Source organism: Podarcis liolepis (assembly GCF_965112155.1).
Source record: "Podarcis liolepis genome assembly, chromosome: 2".
NCBI classification, from domain to species: Eukaryota; Metazoa; Chordata; class Lepidosauria; order Squamata; family Lacertidae; genus Podarcis; species Podarcis liolepis.
This window is the reverse complement of record NC_139555.1, coordinates 86,640,230-86,659,338: the sequence shown is the minus strand read 5'-3', so window position 1 is coordinate 86,659,338 and position 19,109 is coordinate 86,640,230.

Sequence of the window (19,109 nt, the reverse complement as noted above, 5' to 3'; positions counted from 1 at the left end):
TCCCCCTTCCTCTATAGGCTTTCCCACAGTTGGTCTTTCACAACTGCTGTGGTCATGAAGAGGTCAGTCCAGTTGAACCAGAAGTTGGCATGTAATTGTCAGGAGTTAAGAAGAAGAAGAGTTTGGATTTGATACCCCGCTTTATCACTCCCCTTCAGGAGTCTCAAAGCGGCTAACAATCTCCTTTCCCTTCCTCCCCCACAACAAACACTCTGTGAGGTGAGTGAGCCTGAGAGACTTCAGAGAAGTGTGACTAGCCCAAGGTCACCCAGCAGCTGCATGTGGAGGAGCGGAGACGCGAACCCGGTTCCCCAAATTACGAGTCCACCACTCTTAACCACTACACCACACTGGCTCTCACACCATGCAAGTTGCAGTTAGCTCTTTATTAGCAAGAACACAATCTGCACAGATTTAGTGGAGTGTCAAGCCTAATAAGCACAGCAGCTCATCCCTGGTAGGTCATGCCTGATGGATTAGTTACCGAGACTGAAAGTCCCCCCACCTTCCCACACCTCTCCAGGGCTTTTTCCAAGCAAGTGGAGACTGCTTCTGTGTGGAGACAACCTCTTCTCTGCCCTTTTCATGCCTCTTCTGGTTCTGGGAAACAAGGTGGAAGGTGAGCTCGTCACAGCAGGATCATCTCTGCCTCCTGCTCTCCTGTATCCCATTCTCCTGCTTCAACTTCTGACTCAGATTCTGGACTTCTCTCTGACATAGACTCTCCTAGCTCACCATGCCCTGTTACCTCTTCAGCTTCTGACACCTCCTCCTCCCAGTCTTCTCTTCTTCTTGCTCAGACCACCCATCGTTGCCCCACCACAAACCCCCAAGTTCTGAGTCTTCTTCCCTTGTGGGTTCCCCCATCTGGTTCCCCCATTACTCTATGACAGTAATGCTTGAATAGGGACCACACAAACTAACTATCTAAGTACCTATGATAGTTATATTTAAAATCTACTACCTTCTTCAAAATCATTCAACACCAGTCACCTCACTGCATAACTGATAAAACAAGTTTACGTGATCATAGCATATGCACAAATTGAGCACACACTGCATGTTACTGAGGCATCCAGGAAACACTGCAAATAATTTGGAGTTGTATTAATTATAATCTTATCCTCAGTCTTGTTTGCGTAATGGGCTGCAACACTGCCTTCCATTGATTAGGATGAATGGCCTTTTTGAACTCCTTATTTGAAGCTTCCACGTGCTTTTGAAATATTACGCATCATAAACTGCCACCACTGGGTGAGGTGGTTCTGGTGTATTTTGTAATAGTTCTATTGCTGATGGAGTCTCTGCAATTGCACAAGCATCTCGCACTGGGTTTTGTATAAGCTGCAAATGAAGTAATGCCATTTATGTGGGATGGTAAAGAACACCTGTTTTGCCATGCTACAAAACTTGGCAGAACACCATTGTTACTGGTAACATCCTCAAAGGTTTGTAAGTCTCTTCCCTCCCCCCAGTAGAGACTTTCCTTCCCATGTTCCAAATTGGATTGTGCCATACTGAACCTAAGGACCCAAAGTACACAATCCTTTATTCACAGTCTGCCAGCTGCAGAGCTTTAGGAATCTGTAGAAGCCTCACTCTGCTGGCAGAAGCCCATGCTACCATTAAAGGAGTGTAGGATACAGAGTCCATGCTATGTGTCCATTCAATGACTCCCCCAGTCCACTGACACACCTTTGCTGGGTTGGTCAATGGGTGTATCAAGGCTGTTCTTCTGGTACATCTGTCATGGTGGCCATGTATCTGGTATTCTGGGAACATAAGAAACTGCCACATATTGAGTTAGACCACGAGTTCATCTAGCTCAGTGTTGTCTACACTAATAGGAGGCAGGTCTCCAGGGTTTTAGGTGGGGGACATTCCCAGCTCTACCAGGAAGGGCAGCAGGGGCTTTCTGCATCCAAAGCCAGTCTCCAGGTCCTTCTGCCAAATCCTATAGCTACTTAGCCAGCAGGTTGGGACCTGCTGTACTACTTTCCTCCAGTTAAGTTTGCGATCTTGACATTTCACTGAAGCTGTTAGTAAGTTCCAAAACCATTCAACATGGGAAAGTGTGAAAGGTTTTCCATCTACATATAAAAGTATTTTGGTCTGCCTCCATCATATCTTAATCTCTAGTTACATTGCCAGAGGCAGTATTTCTCTGAATACCAGTTGCTGGGAATCACAAGTGGGCAGAGTGTTCTTGTGCTCACATGCTGCTTGCAGGCTTCCCATGGGCTTCTGGTTGGACACATTGAGAAGAAGATGTTGGACTGGAAGGGCCATTGCCCCGTGGCCCTGATCCAGCAGGCTCTTATCCTACCCAACTGCACAAGTTACTCTAGTGCAAGGTTAACTAAAACAGAGATGAAGGCAAACGCTGTTTCGTATCTCTGCGCAAAGCAAATAATGTTAAGCAGCAGCCATTGATGATTATTGTAGTAGATGCTGGACTGTTGTTGTTGTTGTTAAATTAAATTTATATTCTGCCCTATACCCACAGGTCTCAGAGTGGTTCACAGGATAAAATCACAATATGAAAACACAAAATACATAATCAAAGCAAAAACAGGAACAACCCAGTAACTCCCCGCAAACAATCAGAGAGGGAATATAGAATTTAAAACACATACACAATATTTGCAACAAAGCATATAAAAATAAGAACCCATCAGGTATCATCAAGGAGTTAGCATGGGGGAAAATAATAACGATATGGCTGTTTTTCAGTAGTGAATAAATAGGGAGTTAGCAAAAAACTAACACAGTCAAAATATTTTTCAGCATCTGATGACAAGATTCCTAATGCATGAGGATTCTTTGTTTATTTGCTGTAATTATATTCAGTAACAATCTTACTTTTTCTGATCCATGAATATAGTTAGCAAAGCCTGCTTGATCTTGCTAGAAAACAGCAGATTTAGTGAAGACTTTGGATATAATTTCTGTATTAAGAGTAATTGGTGATTAGTTAACCTGGGAGCATACATAACACATTTCTTGGGCAAGTAGATTTAAGACACAAAGATAGCTTACATCATCTTGAGATTTATAGCCTGCTCTGGATCTGCCCAGGAGGTTACTGCACATGCAACCCTAACCCAGAAATATTTATGGAGGAGGAAGTTCTACATAATGCAATGTCATGTATTACTAAACACAAGTTTCAGTGTCACCATTGGATCTTACTTATGAACAAACACTATCAAGGATGTAAGCTCAGGACCAGGTTGTCAATCATTTGACCTGTTATTGCTTTAGAAACACACTCAAATATGTCAAATGAATCATGGACATAGCTAATAGCAGTGAAATCGGGACAAGTGCTGCTCACGTACAGTGAGTAACAATCTAATGAAAGTCCAGAAGTTCAATTTAAACTTCAAGTTCAAGTGTGCAGCCAGTCTGACCAATATCAGAGATGCCATTTCAACAGCATGGCTTCAGATGAATAGTTTTCGTAATATAGCACACACAATTTTTTGCAGTAAGATCTGCAAAAGATCTGCATCTTTCCTGTGCATCACAAAGAGGGATCCTGCGTGAATGGGTCTAGCTACAGGCTCACCATATTCTTAGAAAGCTGCAAATCTGTCTTGTAGAAGGTCTGTGCAAATGCCCCATGGATATTGCCTCCTATTTTTGCATGTGACCTCGCACTGGATTCCTTTCATAGGACCACATGTAGAATTGATGATTATGTGAAAGCCTGGAAAGGAAATAGTGTCATATCTAGCGATCAGAGGAAGGAGGCAGGAGCTGTGCTTATTCAAAGTACTTTCATAAGAACATAAGGAGAGCCTGCTGGATCAGGCCAATTGCACATCTAGTCCAGCATCCTGCTCTCAGAGCATGCAATATGAACACAATGGAACTCCTCCCCCACCTGCCCCCCAAATCTGCTCTTGGAACTCTATGAATCTCAGGGGAGCAGAGAGGGAGGGGAAGTTATGTTGCTCTTGTACAAGTTACACACACACACACACACACACACACACACACACACACACACACACAGATTTAGTTGGATACAACTCAGAATAAATGCTCAGCATACAGTGGATGTTGCATAACTTCTGCACAAACTTTGTGGAAACAAATCAGTTGACTGGAAGAACTGATGAATAAGCAACCACAAGGCTATAATCTGTATGCAGCCGGTGTTATTCGCCTTGAAATGCCTTTGCCATGCCCACTTGTCTTGTATTACGCGATATAGTATTGCGTTGTATGGAGAAAAATACATTGGCTGCTTGGCTGGGCTTCCATTAACTATTTTCAAAATAATGACTGCATATTGTAGATTTGGGTACCTGAGTCTGTTAGTGAACGGTAGAAACTAATAGACAGTGTTATTTAGCTAATATTTGGGATATGAAGGGAAAATACAAGCTGCAGAACTGCCAGACAAGAAATTCCTTGGTTAGCTTATGCAAACCATCCTAGCCAGGTTAGCTAAGTGCAGAGCTATTGAGAAACAACAGGAAACCAGGTACTGTGCCATTGAGGCCATTGGCAATGCAAAAAGCTCTCCTTCCCCACCTGAAGCACAGACAGAGACAGGAGATTTGGGAGATTGCCGAGGAGACAGAGGGCATGATGTCACAGAAAAATGTGTCCTTTTTGAAATCTAAAGGCGTTCTGGGAAAAAGAAGGAGGAAGGAGACAGAACTCCATGCAGTGCTGGCTGGAAGAGGTTGCACTTGGGTCCTGGACCCTAGCTTGCTGAAGCCATGAAAGGGACAATGAGAGACGCTCTTGGGGTATAATGTTCTGCACCCCCCCCCCACTGAAGACTTGAGGTGTAAATATGTGTAAAACAAACCATCTTCCTTAAAGACACCAGCCTCCACTGTGCCTCGATTTTCCCAACAGAAACACTACCCTGGGCGAGCGCCTGGAACCCCCTGTAATCTTGCTACTGCTCAGCAGAGATTTTGGGCGGTGAGCAACCTCTGTAACAATATTTTCAATTTCAAAATACGTTTTGCATGTTTGAAGCAAATATGGGCAACCAAAGTGATCAAGGGGGTGGAGCAACTCCCTTAAGAAGGAAGGTTGAAGCGTTTGGGACTTTTAAGCTTAGAGAAAAGGTGAGTGAGAGGTGACATGACAGAAACTAATAAAATTATGCATGGCATGAAGAAAGTGGCTAGGGGAACATTTTTCTCACCATCTCGTAGTACTAGAACTGTTGTTGGACATCCAAGAAAGCTGAATGTAGGAAAATTCAGGACAGATAAAGTACCTTTTCACACATAACCTATGGAACTTGCTCCCACAAGAGTGATGGCCCCCCATCAAGATGGCTGCAAAGGAGGACTGGACAAATTCAAGGAGGAGGAGGAGGAGGAGGAGGAGGAGGAGGAGGGGGAGAAGAAGAAGAAGAAGAAGAAGAAGAAGAAGAAGAAGAAGAAGAAGAAGAAGAAGAAGAAGAAGAAGAGAGAGGAGTTTGGATTTGATATCCCGCTTTATCACTACCCTAAGGAGTCTCAAAGCGGCTAACAATCTCCTTTCTCTTCCTCCCCCACAACAAACACTCTGTGAGGTGAGTGAGGCTGAGAGACTTCAGAGAAGTCTGACTAGCCCAAGGTGCATGTGGAGGAGCGGGGAAGCGAACCCATTTCACCAGATTACGAGTCTACCGCTCTTAACCACCACACCACACTGGCTTTCAATGGCTATTAGCTATGATGGCTATGCTTTCCCTCCACCGTTGGAGGCAGCAATACTCCTGAATACCATTTGCTGGAAACCACAGGAGGGAAGCTTCTTCTTGTGCTTGAATTCTGCTTAAAGGTTTCCCACAGACATCTGGTTGGCCACTGTGAGAACAGTGATGCTGGACTAGTTGGGCAACTGAACTGATCCAGCAGGCTGTTCTTATCCCCACAAATTGTAAAGCTGAAGGAGTATCCCTGATTAAGTCCTTAATTGCCATTCTCGAAGCAAAAAATAAAAATGAAATAGCTGAATTTATGAAGAAGTTTGATTGTATCCTTTTGGGACTGAACCCATATAATGGTTTCCTGTCCTGCTGCAGGTCTTAATTAACATAGCAAAACTGATGTGCTTATGTTACCACCATGTAGTGCTATTGCAAATAGTAACTTTGTTTATCCTAAAGCTTCACATGGAGCTGTCACAGATATCTGATGAAGCAGACTCTAAGCCATGGGAACTTGTGCTATAGTACATACATTAGCCTTTAACATACCACAAGACTATGGTTTGAAATCTCCTAGGTGTATGCGATACTTTAAAACATCTGCCTGCAAACTTTTACATGCATGTTCTTTGTATATTGAGCTTTTGGAGCTCAGGACTGCAAAAACCTGGCAAAATCTGCCACCTGGAGGACTGTGTTGAGAAATGCCTTTTCTTTTTTAAGCTAAATTTCTCTTCTGGGTAATATATAAAAAAAGAATGTAGAATGCAGATGAATGCTTGTGGGAAAGTATTTGGGAGTTTATATAAACACATAAAAATTGCATGGATGACATATTGCATGTCTAAACTTCTGTCCGGTTGTAGCCATAATCTTTTGATCAAATAAGAGAAAATGCAAAAAAGGGGAAAGGGGAAAGTTAGCGGTTAGGATCATTTCAAACAATACAGATTTCCTATGCTGAAACAAACAAAAGTAAGAAAGCGAGGTGCAGAACACTCCAGAATAAGTTTTTCTGTTGCTCTTTAAAGTGATGTTTTCCTAATTATTTTATGAGCTTTTACATACTTTGTGGTGTCATGTTTTTTATTGTTATGTACTTCCATAGGGGTGGCACTGTGGGTTAAACCACAGAGCCTAGGGCTTGCCAATCAGAAGGTTGGTGGTTCGAATTCCCACGACGGGGTGAGCTCCTGTTGTTCAATCCCTGCTCCTGCCAACCTAGCAGTTCGAAAGCACACCAGTGCAAGTAGATAAATAGGTACTGCTCCGGTGGGAAGGTAAATGGTGTTTCCGTGTGCAGCTGGCTTAGTCCTGCTGGCCACATGATCTGGAAGCTGTACGCTGGCTCCCTCAGCCAATAAAGCGAGATGAGCGCCGCAACCCCAGAGTTGGTCACGACTGGACCTAATGGTCAGGGGTCCCTTTACCTTTACTTACTTCCATAGCTCAATGATATAGCACAGGTTTTGCATGCAGAAGGTTCCAGGTCCAATCTCTGGCCTCTTCTTGTAAGGCTGGGAAAGATTCCTGAAACCTTGGAGCCGCCAATCCGTGTAAGCAATGTCAGTGCCGAAATGGATAAAGCAGCTTTGTACATTTTTACGTACCCTGAGCAAATTGCATTGGAAAGTCAGTGTAGGTATTTTGGAAATAAATGCAAAAATGCATCTGAGGTGCTGAAGGCATCTATTGGAGAAATCCAGGAACTGGTACCTCTGTTGAAATAGATGGTAATGGGTTCACCTTATGTAGATAACCACATGAATCAATCATATGCTAGAAGACAGCCCTAGATATTTATCCTTAGGACTTTTGATCTACTTTGCAGACGTAATGATGAAATGAGGCAGTCTTTCCAGAGAAGACTGTTGCAAGCTTCATTGGTATCCGGTCATTTGGGTGACATGGAAACAGCTGTCATCTCGGATTTACTGACTAACGTTGGTAGCAAATTATGCTAAAAGATATTTGAAGCAGTTTCGCATATGTTGGCACCATTAAGTAAATTATAACTTGCAACTGTGTGTGATTCACACAGCAAATTTGCCACCCAAACTGGGAGGGGTATGAGATCAGGGTACCCACAAACAGCTTGGGCACGGTTAGAAGCTCCCTTTGCTGTACAAATTGAAAAGAGATAAGCTTCTCCACTGAAGAGCAGGAAAATACAGTAAAAACAACCAGGAGTCTTGTGGCACCTGAAAAACTAGCCAGTTTATTATAGTGGAAGCTTTTGTGGATGACAGCCCACTTCATCAGATGCATGATGTCCTATCCTGAGTTACAGGTATATGTACTCATGGCTAGAGGGGATTGTAAACAGTATGGGAAGAATTCGACGGTATACTAAGATGATTGTTCTGTCAGCGCAAGTGTTTCTGCTTAGCACAGGGGTCAGCAAACGTTTTCAGCAGGGGGCCGGTCCACTGTCCCTCAGACCTTGTGGGGGACCAGACTATATTTTGAAAGGAAAAAAAGAACGAATTCCTATGCCCTACAAACAACCCAGGGATGCATTTTAAATAAAAGAACACATTCTACTCATGTAAAAACACACTGATTCCCGGACCATCCATGGGCCGGATTTAGAAGGCGATTGGGCCAGATCTGGCCCCCAGGCCTTAGTTTGCCTACCCATGGCTTAGCAGATGCAACAAGCCCCCTCTTCCCCCAGTGTTCTGTAGGATCTCCCGACCCTCCAGAGTGGATTTGGGGAAGATATGGGGGACACATGGGAGGAAGAGGGGGAAGCCCTATGGTGCTAGCAGAAGCCCTTCTACTGGCTTCTGCAAGCATATCAGGTTAATTGACTCTGAGCCTATTTCTCAGTGTTAATTCCTTTGCTCCCTCCCCCCCCAATGGTGATAATAGCAAAGTATTCTGAAGTGTTTTTTATTATGTAAAACACACACACACTTACAGTGGTACCTCGGGTTACATACGCTTCAGGTTGCATACACTTCAGGTTACAGACTCTGCTAACCCAGAAATAGTACCTCGGATTAAGAACTTTGCTTCAGGATGAGAACAGAAATCATGCTCCGGCGGCACGGCGGCAGCAGGAGGCCCCATTAGCTAAAGTGGTGCTTCAGGTTAAGAACAGTTTCAGGTTAAGAATGGACCTCCGGAACAAATTAAGTACTTAACCTGAGGTACCACTGTAATGAGAAGGAATTCAGCCCAGCATTTTGGTGTAGAGGACATCACGTGGACTCTTAAGAGAATCTTGCATGCATTAGGAACAGTGATCCCACCAGGAACACCTATTTGGTGCTGGTGACTTGTGGAAGTCAGTTGGCAGTTCACCACACCTCAGCCAGTGCGTTGTATCAACAAAGTATGCAGAGCCCCAGTGGTGTCTTCAGAGATTTCCCGCTTCCAGCAGAACAGCTTCTTCCAGAGTCTCTGGTTTAGAAAAGCTCCTCTCCCACACAGTTCAAAGTAACGAAGTGTTTATTGTCTCCAGACATAAGACAAAGCTAAACACTGCTATCTAATATATACAGTTCTTCTGGACTTTGAAATACAGATACTGTACATATGTACAGAGAGATTTACCAACACTATCACCATACTTGCTAATGCTGCTGTGTAAAACCCACAGCCTCTTCCCCCTACTCTTGGAGTCAGACCCTGACAGCAAACAGGACAGGACACAAATACGCAACAGGACAAAATGAAAGCAATGCCCTAGAGACTGTTAGACCCACTCATGAACCAACAGGCAGGTGAATGACTCAGCAAGTCATACCCTCAACTTTGCTGGTGTTGCTATGGTAACCCAGTGCATCTGCTCTCTTATCTCTGAACATCCAGATGTGGGGGGATATGCTAACTCCAGACAAGAGACCAAGTGCTGTGTAATTTAACCCATTGTTTACATTACATTAACATCTGGAAGAAGATCTAGACTGGGAACTTAGCTCTAGCTAAGCTGGTCTGAGATTCTGGTTCTAGATTTAAGGGATGTGCAGCAATTCACCATGTATCTGTATTATGTGGAAACAACCTGGTCTGTTGTGTCATTCCAATCCAGTTCTTTATTTTAGTCAGAATTTGATCTGCTAAGAAGCCAAAGCGGCAAAAATTCATTGGGTAGGATTCACCTAAACAGTTAACAGCTGGCGGAAGCCCTGTACACAGACTTCTGTTTGCACAATGGGCCTTTGCCCCTTCTCCTTCCACCCTGCTACCCTGAAATTGTCTTGCAGGGCAGGAGAACCCCAAGAACAGTGTGTGAGGAGAGGAGAGGAGAGGAAGATGATTCCATCTTGCAAGCTGCGATGCTTGCACAGACAGAATGCTTGGAATTCTACCTATTGATTACAGTAACAATTATTATTTATTAGCAAGTAGAAGCCTCGGATTCCCAATATACTGAGATTTGTGAATATCTTGCCATCTAAGTTTTTCTTTTCTTTGTTTTGGTTTTCGTTCTGCTTCGAGTTGATTGATGATATAGTTTCTTTCTGTTTTATTAGCAATTCTATTTTTAAAGGTTTATGTACATTTGGAAAGTTACTGAACACAAATATTGTAAGAAACAACACAATAGTCAGGAGCTCTGTTTTACCCATATTGACTTTAATGGAGAATGTAAAAATGGCTATAACTTTTCCCCCTTTTTCACATAAGTGGAAGGAATTTGCAGGCAGAAGAACCCTTCTAGAGCCTGCCAATTGTAAGACAGACCTATCAAGGGTTTTTTGTGTGTGTGTGTGTGTGTGTGTGTGTGTGTGTGTGCAGGGAACCTTTAATATTTATTTATTTTTAAAAATCAAACTCTAACTTTTTTATTTTCTGCCAGAATTGGATACAAATGTCAGCCTTGGCCCTCCATTCTGAGAGGCTGAAGCCTATTAAATTTCAGAAAGATAGATGCAGTGATTCTCTTGCAAGTGCAGACATTATCATTTTGGTGTGGCAAAATAGAAATCCACTTTCCTCTTCTAGTTTCTGGGGGACAGTCCTGAAAACAAGGGGGAAACTGAGGCAACATGGTTAATCGGAAAGCTAAGCACCTTACTGATCCTCCTCAACAAGCCCTGTCAATGGCATGACTCAATTTGGTAACATAAAATACTACCCTGGATCACCCAGATTCACCTCATTATTTTGGGGTACACATAGAACCAAGGCATATCCCTACCAGATTTAGTTCCATTTTTGTTTTAGTTCCAGATTCTTTCCTTGCTAAAGGCATAGCCTTAGATATGACAGGAAGGCCAGCTACAACAAAAGGTTAACATTTCTGGGTAAGGAATATTGAAACATTTCCTGCCATTCTATTCGTGCAGCCAATTTATTTTATCCTGCAGCAGCTCAAGTATGCACAGCAGGGAGGTCAGATAATAATTCAAAAGCACAGATTTTTACATTGTCTTTTGTCACAGATGTATTAGCAGTTGGTCTCTTAAATTCTATTTACATGGTTTTTCTCTTTGCTACCGGAGTGCTCTTCCCATAGTATGCAGTCTCCCAGCAAACATTTTATCCTTTCATTTGTTCTTTGAAGAGTGATCTCAGAAACTACCATAATCACTCAGTTTTCCTAATCAGCATTTGCAGTTTTGGTGAAGCAAAAACGAAGCAGATATAATTCCACGACTGGAGGACTAATGTGCAAATGCAAACTGCAACAGGGCAACCAAAATTATGCATGGTTAAGTCTCATTGATTTCAATGGGAGAGTTAAGCACATACTTAAGAACATCATCCTATTCATACTGAACTCTGTGGGACTTAACTTCCTCTGAGTTAACACAAACAGTTTTGGGATGTAAATCTTTCCAACTGGAGAGACAGTGAGACCTAAAAATGCTTAAGTTTCACTAGATTGAAAATAGATTTAGTGAATTTGTCGTTGAAAGGATGAAATGCAAACGGTCATTTCACCATTACAGAAATGTAAAAGGGGAAATTAGCCCCAAGGTGTCATTACATGAGCTTACATGAACACAAAACTGATTTCAAATACTGTTGATAGCATGCATTCACAATCACAGACAGTGTTTCATCTTTGTTTAATGTGTCTCCAACATTCCCCCAGACCCAGAGCTGGCCCGCCCATGACGAGGGCTGAGACAGCTGCCTCAGGCAGTGGAAACGGAAGAGGTGGTGCCCCCCCACAAGTGCCCTGCCTGCTCCAGTGCCACCACAGAAGTAACCCAAGTAAAGGAGGCTTTGGTAGCAGCAGAGTGTTCTGCTGTCCAGCTTTGCTGCCAATCTCCTTTTCAGAAGCTCCACCCACCCAGCAGGCTGGTGAGGCTTGGTGAGGGCTTCTTGAGGAGATGCCCTTGTGGAGTTTGCCACCCCGCTGTGCTTGGCCACCCGCTTTTGCCTCAGACACCAAAATGTCTTGAGCTGCCTCTGCCCAGACCAGAAGGCTTGGGGAAATGCACTCTCCAAAATGCAGGAAAGATGGTAGCCTAAACATCCAATCCCATCTTGAACTAAACTAAAAGTTTAGAAATATTATAATACTTTCCTGTTCCCAGTTACGAGATCAGTCATTGCCTTGCCTTTTGCATCTCGTAACTCCTTCTGCAGTAAAGAACTTGGTATGGGACAGTTAATATTGTCTCTGGTTAAATTTAATGCATTCAATCCATCCATATAATGTTGAAAGGAATGTACATTCTGTACCAAAAAGGTCAAATATCCAGCTCTAAATCAAAGCAAAATTGGCACCTGTCTGTCTTGGGAGACAATGGAGGAGTGTACCTTTGGGGCTGAGGTCAAGCTGAGGACAGACATGTTTTGTTGCAGCTAGGGCAGATGAAGTAATCTGGTTGTGCTGCTGCAGATGCACACACCATGGCACCACTTCTCTCTGTGCTTTCCCCAGCATTCATTTCTCCTCTGGTCACTGCTGTGGGTACATGACTTGACTGCCTGAGTATATCAAATGAGCCCAGGAACACTCACCTAGACTACTACCCCTTCTTCTATGGAAGCATGCCCTGGCATTTCATGAATCTTTCTGTATGCAAGCAGGACATGAAACAAAATTGAAGGGGGATTCATGAGCCTCTTTATAAAACCAAATGGCTTGACTGCAGCTGCTACATGTGTTTGATTGCCCAGATATGCTCTTATGTTTCCCAAACATCAGTCGTGGTTATTGAAATCTACTCAGTTTTATCCGTCTTAGTTATCACTTTTGGTCTCCTAGGAAAATGCTGGATCAGTGTGGAATCTGGAGTTTGAGAATGGGGTGTGAAATGGAAAAATGAGAGAAAGTCTCCTTTAATATCTTGTCAGTTTCTCAACAGATACAATGGGTTTTAGAGAAAACTTGTGAGCTGCCAGCAGCATGGACGTCCTCTCCTGTCTTGGATTCTGTAATCCCGATACTCTCGCACAGACGTTTTGGGTTTTAGTCTTTGATAAATCCAAACAACCCATCTGCTGATATCCATTTATGCCAAAGGATGGGTGCAGTCAAGCAGACAGGCAATCTTCGTTTTATATTTTAACATGCCAGTTGGGGGAAAAATACAGTAGAGGGCAGTGTGTTGTCAGGTTTCAGTGTAAAATTCACAGAATTATGTTGCATGGATGGGAACCGGGCCATTCTAGTGCCTGAAGAACTAAATAACGGAAAATTAAAAGTACTTCCGACAAATGTGAAGGTTTCTGAGGTTTTCTTAAAAAAAAAAAAGACAATCTTTTTTATGCGGTAATGATTTGACTGCTTTAATTTTTATAGTAATAGGAAACTGCTAGCATCAGTATCTTTTCCGATTATGTATGGTTCTCAACAGCAGCCTCATTAAGGGGGGAATCATGAACTACAGATGGCAATAATGCAGGCTGGCTACCCATCATAATGTAACGTTTTATCACTGACTGAATGTGGGGTTTTGGAATTGGAAGGATCCCGGAGCCCTTCATAAAGCAGCTGCCCTCAGCACCTTGCAACGCTCTGCCTGCGGCAAGACAGGAAGGAGGCAGCTGGGGAAGAAATGGATAGCCACGAGATGGGAGAGAAGAGCAGGGTGGAAGTGGGGCAAGGGTGCTGAGACAAATCCTTACTCACCCTTGAATTATTATATCTGCCCTTGCCTTAACTTGTTGGGGAAGGGCCATAGCTCAGTCGTTGAGCACCTGCTGTATGTAGAAGGCCTCGGGTTCAATCCCTAGCATTTCCAGGTAGGGCAGAGAGAGACCTTGGTCTGAATGTGTGGAGAGCAGCTGCCAGTGAGTGCAGACAATGAGAAGGGCCAGTGTTCTGACCTAGTAGAAGCCAGCTTCCTGTATTTATTTCTTGCGTCTGTCTATACATTTAAGGATGTATAAGGCTGTCAAAGCAACAAAGAGTCTTGGGCCATCTTAAGGACTCACAGGTTTTATTGTGGCATTCTGGAAGTCTTTGGGTAGGGTGGATGTGTGAGAAAGGGTGTGTGCATTTATACATGTGTCTGTATAAATGCATGTGTGTGTATAGGACAGAGAGAGAAGTGGTTGCACCCACTTTTTTGTCTGGTCACATCTACCATGGCATAAAATCCCCAGAAGGATGGCTGCAAGGGGTAAATTTCCGTTGGTGCTGACCTTTCAAGCCCTCAACGACCTTAGTCCAGTATACCCAAAGGAGCGTCTCCACCCCCATCGTTCTGCCCAGACACTGAGGTCCTGCTCTGAGGGCCTTCTGGCAGTTCCCTCACTGCGAGAAGTGAGGTTACAGGGAACCAGGCATAGGGCCTTCTCGATAGTGGTGCCCGCCCTGTGGAATACCCTTCCAGCAGATGTCAAGGAAATAAACAACTATCTGACTTTTAGAAGACATCTGAAGGCAGCCCTGTTTAGGGAAGTTTTTAAATGTTTGATGCTTTATTGTGTTTTTAATATTCTGTTGGGAGCCGCCCAGAGTGGCTGAGGAAACCCAGCCAGATGGGTGGGGTATAAATAATAATAAGTAAATAATAATAATAAATAATAATAATAATAATAATAATAATTGCCCTTGAGGTGAAAAAGGTTCCCCTTCCCTGAAGTAGACAGCTTCCCCCTTACTTCCCCCCTCACATCACCAGGAACAGGGAGACTGGACCAACTGTCCCTGTTGCTGATGATGTAAACATGGCCACCATTATGTTTTAAGACAAAGGTATGAATGATTTTGCCACCCTTCTGAAGCTTATTGGCAGCAATCATGCCATTTTCTTCCAGCACACAGATAACTGAGTTGGAACGAGGAGAGTCTGCACAGTGGTGAAGGTACGTATTGATTCCATTTCCCCCAGGTTCATCTCTGAGCTTAATTGCAGTGATGACAAACCTTTATGGGAGTTCCTGGAAAGAAACGTGTCTCCTGTGATTATCATTAGCCTACAGTGCAACATGTCTTTGTTCTTTGCTAATCCTTGGGTTGTAGAAGTAGAAAATGCATGTGCACCTATCTGCAGGCAGAATCTACAAACATTCTTGAATTCATAGGTTTAAGGACAATGGAAGAAAGTGGGGGATGTCAAAAGAAGCTCTTACTGCTTCCAGGCTCACAGGCTTCCATTTCTTCCTCTCTTACCCTCCCCCCACCCCATGCTAGAAATAGACCTACTTTCAGCAGTTTAGCCCTCACAGAATTGCAATTCCTGGCTACTATTAACAGACTGCAGTGCCCATAATTCTTTGAGGGAAAGAACGCAGTTAGAATATGCTTTAGAGGTATAGTGTCTACACAGCCCTAGTCTAGCTAGACTCAAGTCTGGTTATCATAGCATTTTTTTTCCCACCACATGGCAAACTTGATGGTCACATCCACACCGTACATTTAAAGTACATGACTTCCCCCAAAGAATCCTGAGAAGTGTAGTTTACCTGTCACGGAGCTACAATTCCCAGCCTCCTTAAACTACAGTTAGCAGGATTCTTTGGAGGAAGAAGATGTATACTTGATGGAAGATAATAGCAAAGATTGGTTAGTTGTTTCTTTGGACCCCAATGTAGAAAAGCACTTAAGCAGACATACAACCCAACCCTATGCACATTTACTCAGAAATAAGTCCTACTGAATTCAGCGGGGCTGTCAAGTTAAGGCTTCAAACCTAGGCACATTGAAGTGTTTATATTCCCATTTTAGGCGATTATAGCTGCACACATTCAGCTGTGACTGGCTTCCTCATGCATACCTTTTGCAACAGGAAAACAAGTACAACAGAAACAATTTTGTTGATTCATACCAGGAGTGAAGAGACTGCTTCTGTTCCATTCACACCTCAGCGTTCCTTTATAATTTTACTAATGTAGCTAGCTACTCCTGGGTTTTGCTCCGATGTTTCCCCGCTTCTCATCTGACTGGAGAGTTAATTTAGACCACCTCACAATCCTTTGCTTGGAATGTTCCCATCTTGCTTTATACCTTGTAAGGAAGCAATTGCGGGGGGGGGGGGGAAACACTCTCTCTAGGCAGAAAAGGGCTGGAGGTGGGGAGAAGGAAGATGGTTATCCTGCTGCCTTCTACACTGCAAGGTATGTTGTTTTCATTTAGGAGTGAATATAATTGGTGCTCAGCGTTCCTTCATTAGCTACATTTCAACTGGAGCATAATTGCTACTGAGGAAGTGTGAGCGCTGCAGGGGCAGGGGCAATCCCAGTGGTTAATTATATTGTTTGAAACAGGAGTAAAGTTTTTGTGCAGAAGGAGCCTGTAAAAGAGAGAGACAACCCAACAGGAAGTTTCTGCCTTTCTCTGGCTCTCAGCTTCACGCCAGAGCTTTGGCTCAACTATGGGAACTCTGATGCTTTAAAAATATCACCTGCTTTCCCCACAAATGCTGCCTTGCCCTAGATTTTTGGCTGTCCTGAAATCAGTTCTTGGTGTCTAATTCTGAACATGCTTCCTAGGAAATAGATCCCACTGAAATAAATGAGACAGAGCAGCCACGTAGCATGGTGAGGACTGATCAGTGTTCACATTCCTCCAGTTCATTATTTTCACAAAATCTTTGTGAGCTGGGCCACTCTTAATCCCATTGGGTAGATAAGGAACAACTGGGAGATAGAGATTTGGGATTTTAAGTGTGTATGGCACAGTGCTCTGTAAGGAGCTGCCTTGTTATAGAGCTCTGAGGTGGGACTGCAGAATATAAAGCGTTGAACTGTATCGCACAATTTCAACTATATTGTATTGCTGTTTTAAAAAAATATTATTGTAACTTGCCCTGAAATAGATTTTGATGAATGGTGGTATATAAATATGATAAATAAATAAAATCTAGCAGCTGACTATAGTGGGTGGAGCATACTTCTGCCATTGGGAAAATAATTGGGGCTAGATGACTATTTTGTTCCTTCTTATTCTGGCAAACTGGAACCCTGTTACTTGGTTTGATGAACTGACTATATTTAAAATATATTGATTCTAAACTAGTTCTGTTCATATTGTGTCTCAGCTAGTGCTGGGCTGAAAAAATTTCCTGCTTCTGCACCCCACCCCACTCTCCAACAAATTTATGAGAAAAGAAACTACTGTAAATTCAAAAATTTTAAAAAGAGAGAAAGTTTGTAAGAAATTCTCATGTGCTGGGGCTTTGTTGCACTTAATATCCAAGTGGACTTTGAGAGTATCTTTTATTTCACTCTGTAAATCATCTCTCTGGTGCTCTGCATTCTGCAGCCTGCCTGGGAGCCCATATTTCCTGAAAACTTCATGACACCCTCACCTGGGCTTTCCAGCATTATCTTTTATTATTATTTATTAAATTTGTATACCACCCTTCATCCATAGATCCCAGAGTGGTTCACAGCATAAAAAATACAAGATAAAAACACGAAACACACAATGAAAACAAAACCAAAACAAACCAATAATCCCACTCCCCACATCTGCTCCCACAAACACATCCCAAAAGGCACAGGCTGTTAATCAGTAGGCATGTGAATGCAGGAAGGCTGTTTATTGCACATCTGGCACCTGTTTGTTGTTCTTGTTTGTTAAAGTGAATGGTGCTTTTGAAACAACTTTTAAAGAAGTTGGTGTGACATGATTATTTATTCAGTTTTAAAGGTAAAATAAAGAACTTCACTTAAAAAGAATATCAGTGCTCCCTAGGGACGCCGAAGAACACCACCAGAAACAGAAGAGGAAATTGCCAGACGTTTTGCCCCATGTCTGGAATGGAAATCAATCCAGTGAAAGTGATTGGTATTCAATGTTGTTGTTCTCAAACAATATGTGATTGATGACTCCCCCCCCCCACCCTACATTTGCATTGTGTTTCTTTTGCATTGAAATGAACGGTGTGGAATAACACAATCATCATGTAATTGGTTACGTAAAATTTCACCACAGCAGACAGCAAGGCAAATAGCATAGTTATTGTAAGAAGTCGAACTGCAGCGGAACTGGAATGGCGCTGCATGCAACAAACATGGGTCAGAATGGAAAGCAATGCCTTCTTTCATACTGAAGTATCTAGCCAAGGTCAGTTGCTCAGTAGCCAACCTCCCCAGCTTCAACTAAAGCTCAGGGGGAGTTGTCGTATTTCTTAGATCCAGAAGCGCAGGCAACCTTGGAAGGCCACAGAGCACTGGAGAAATAGTCAATGGTCAGAAAAGGCCATTTCACAATGATATGATAAGCCCAGCCCTACACCCACCCGAATTCTAAAGTGCTCCAAGAAAGAGGGAGAGAAATGGAAGCCTCTTTCAAAGGGGAAGAAAACTTACAAGAAACTGGAAGACATGTTAAAGCACAGTTCTCATTTCAACAAGTTCAGTGCACTCCACCAGCTGTGAATTGGTAAGCACTTGAAAAGCCGTCGTTTTGGAAACTTGAACAAGCATAGTAATGAAGATTATCCAACCCTTGGTGAGCCACCTTACATGTCTGTTGGGCAGTGCTAGGCTGAGGAGGTAACACACTGAATAGGCTGCTTGAAAAGTGGAATTAAATCATGGGTTGGCTACCTAAGGTCCATGGCCACAAGTTTAACCAGCCCACGAGCCGCCCCCGAACCAAGCCGTCCACTCGACGAGTCCCCACACACTGTGCTAAACTGGCACAGCGCAGCATGGGGACTCGCTTCCGCGGCGCTGGAAATCGCATCTGTGCAGACACAGATGCCAGATATCAAGTCTGCGTGGACGCAGACACCGGAAATCGCACATGCACACACATGTGATCCGGCCCACAGAGGGATCTCCACTGGAGTGAACCAGCCAAGGCGAGGTAAACCTTGCTGACCCCTGAATTAAATCTTCAGTTGTGGGTTTTATTTCTAGCCAAAACTGGGTGCTCTGCAAAGATCCTGGCTTTTGTGCGAGATGTTTAGTTTGAGTGGTTCTCAGAAAATGGTATGTAGAGGGAAAAGAGGGGAGAAGACAATTTCAAGTAAGTGATGAATTTGTCCTGGTAATGGTGACAGAGCTAGTTGGATGGCATTATTTAGCTGAATGGTTTGGGTCTCTGTTCCATGCCTGTATGCTCCGA